The following is a 3,475-nucleotide window of genomic DNA, read 5'->3' as shown; positions in this document are numbered from 1 at the left end:
TCCCCCCCCCCCCCCTAAAAACATTGAAAAAATGGTGAAAACCTAGGGGTATGAACTCACCTCGATTGGGTACGAAGTAGTAGCGATGATCCTCGGATTAGAACCCGCGTGAGTAGTCGTATCCTAATAATAATTATTCACGATATCGTATTTAAATTAATAAAATATTAATTTAAATAATAATTAAATAAATAAAGTGTTAGAAAACACTTAATTATGTAAGAAATACTTACAAAAAGCCTTAGAAATTATTTGAAGGAATTCTAGGCGTTTTCGGTGTGCTTGGGTGTTTTCGGTGCCCTTGGGTGAAACTTGAAGATTCGAAGATTGTTCTTAGTGTTCTTGGTGAAATTATGAAGATTTGGGTAAAAATCCCTTGAAGATATGAAGGTTCTGTATGAGTTTTGAGAGCAAAATGGGAGTGTTTTTGGACTAAAAGTTGAGAAATGAATTGTGTTTACAGTTGAAACTATATATAAGAGGGGTTTGCAGTTCTTAATGGGCTTAAGATTTGATTTTTCGGTCCTACATATGGTCCTTGTAGAGTTTTCGGTCTTAAAGTCAACAAAGAAAGGAGATTTCAGTTTTTGGTCAAGGTAGAAAAAGGATTTCGGTCATGCTTTATTCCCAAGGTGTGATTTCGGTTTTGGTTTTGGGATAATGTTGGATCAAAAAATATGGTTTATACTTTGCTTTTTTTGGCAATTATGTTTTTCTGTAATATTTTATGAGTTTACGGTCAGGTTTACGGCCAGTTGGGTGTTTACGGCCCGGTCATAAACCCATTTACGGCTCATGTTTCTCATGTGTGTGTGTGTGTGTGTGTATATATATATATATATATATATATATATATATATATATATATATATATAGGGGTGAGGGGTATGAGGAATAGATAGATGAACACTAGTGGAGAGTTTAAGTGTGTGTGCATTTGAAGGTGTTCTAGAGAGAGAAACTAGAGAGAAGTTTTGTGTGTGTGAATATTTTGTATCCGGGTCTTCATTCTAATCATATCATACAGAGATTCATCGTCATCTTCTTCTTCTCCTTCTCTTCTATTTGATCTGACATCATTCGTTTGATTGGGATTCCGCACCATCAAACGGATCTAACTGATACACAAGCAGATTAGGGACTTACAATTGGTATCAGAGCTTAGATTGTATCACTCATCTTTGTCAGATATGAAGTCGATTTGATCTTATTTTGGAAAGATTCTTGCGTTTTTGGATAGATCTCTGAAAATTAGGGGGGGGGGTTGTTCTTCGTGTTTTTCATAAAAACGAGTTTTTGATCGAGTTTTGGAGCAAGAATGGTGAAAAATGTCGTTTTTTCGCGATCTGAAGCGGTGTTTACGGTCCACAGTTTACGGCCGAAAACGTGTTTACGGTTGCCGGAGTTTGCGGCCTCGGCTCGGAATTCGGCTCGGTGACCGGCTAGGGTAGCCAGCTCAGAAGCTCGCCATCTCGTCCTCGCATCAATAGGTCTTTATTATAAAAAGATAGGGGGTTTAGAGGTGTCGAGGTTCGAACTCGGGACCTCCAACACTTCAAACCACGCGCCTTAACCAGTTGATCTACAAGAGAACTTGTTAAACATTTTGATCGTTTAAACTTTATACACTTCTCAGCAAGCAGAAAATAATCAAAAGGAAATCGAGACTTGCAAGAATCGAACCCGGGACCTCCAGTTAACAAGTCAGCACGCTTAGCCAACTTGACCAACCGATCATTTGTTTCAATCCCTCGAAATTTTAAACTTAACCTCTCCCCGTCGCTTCCAAGTTTTGCAATTTCACAAAATCAGCCCAAAAAAAATTCAAAATTTTATTGTTTAAAATCCTTTTTCAACCCAAAAAAGTTTAGGCTTTATTTTTTTACTTTATTTTTAACTTTTGACTTTTTGCTTAAAATTTTGACTTTGACTTTCAGGTTTGATCTTTAACTTTAAATTTTGACTTTTTCATTTAACTTTTAAATTTTCAAATTTAGATTTTTGGTTTGACTTTTAAGTTTGACTTTTAAGTTTGACTTTTTAAGTTTGACTTTTGAGTTTGACTTTTTAAATTTGAATTTTAAGGTTGACTTTCTCGTTTTGTTTTTAAGTCAAAGGGCAATTAAATTAAAAAAAAACAATGAGTTCTTCAAACATTCCAGTCAATAAAGTTTCATGTTCTCAATCTTGTGAAACTACGATTAAATTTCTTCGGGAACAAATTGATTTATTAAAAAGAGAAGTTGAGGACCTGAGATATGAAGGATATCAACTCAGGAAAGGACAAAAACCACTTAAGGCCTAGTTAGAAACTAAAATAAAAGATTTCAGAAGGATTCAGACAGAATACAGTGAAAAATGTGAATTGTATGATTATGTTAAGAGACAAAATGATGAGTTAATTACCGAGCTTGATACATTAAAAAGACAATTTGAAACCACAAATTTTGATTTTAGAAAATTTGATGGATCAAGAAAGGTAGTTGCCAACATGATTGATCACTACGTGCAGTTCAAACTAAATTAGTCAAAGGGTTTAGGATATGATAGTGTACTTCCTCCTTATAATCATACATATCACTATCAATACTTATCCAAAGAGGAGATTGCCAACGAACCATTCATGGTTTATGGCAAGCCATTTGGTTTTGTTTCAGGAGGATTTATCAATGTTGAAAGTACTAACATTTCCACTTCCCCTGCAGATCAATCTGTAACAGCCCGAAATCTCAGGTATTATTAAATTATGTTTTTGGGTTATTTAAAAGGGGACTCGGCGAGTCGGAGCCTAGACTCGCCGAGTAGGATCGCAGACTTGGTCGCGGGATCGCGACTGGACTCGACGAGTCCAGGTATGGACTCGGCGAGTCGACGCTGTTCAGCAGAAACCCTAACCGTTCAGTTTGAATCATATATAACGCCTCTTAGGCCGTCATTTTCAGTCCTTTGGTCGATTGAGAAGAACCCTAATCGCTGTGGACGTCTAGAGCAGGAGAGAAAGCTTTTGGGAACTTGGAAGAATTAGTTAGGCAAGAAGAAGAGGGATTTGGCTAAAGGAATATCAAGGAGGATCGAGTCCTGAGATTTGGGGGACACAGAGAGGTCATATTCCAGGTAATAATTCGGATTCCTTTCTGTGGTTTGATGTGTTTATAGATTTAGGGTTTATGGAACCCATTTGGAGTTTAGATGGGTTATTATGTTGTTACCCAAACGTTTATACCCCAGTAATGAGATGTTTAGAAGTCCAGAAAGTCCCATGGTTGTATATCTCGGGACCACACGTAATTCAGGAAGCAGTTGCTCGTCTGCATGGCATGGACTCGCCGAGTTGTTCTTCAGACTCGGCGAGTAGCTTGAAGATTTACTGGGACTCGCCGAGTTGTTCTTCAGACTCGGCGAGTGGAGTCGGGGTGGCCCCGCGATTCTTCCAGGAGTAACTCGTCGGGTCGAGGAGGGTACTCGACGAGTAGAT

The sequence above is a fragment of the Lactuca sativa genome, chromosome 8 (genome assembly GCF_002870075.4).
Source record: "Lactuca sativa cultivar Salinas chromosome 8, Lsat_Salinas_v11, whole genome shotgun sequence".
Taxonomy (NCBI): Eukaryota; Viridiplantae; Streptophyta; class Magnoliopsida; order Asterales; family Asteraceae; genus Lactuca; species Lactuca sativa.
Note: the sequence above shows the minus strand (reverse complement) of the source record.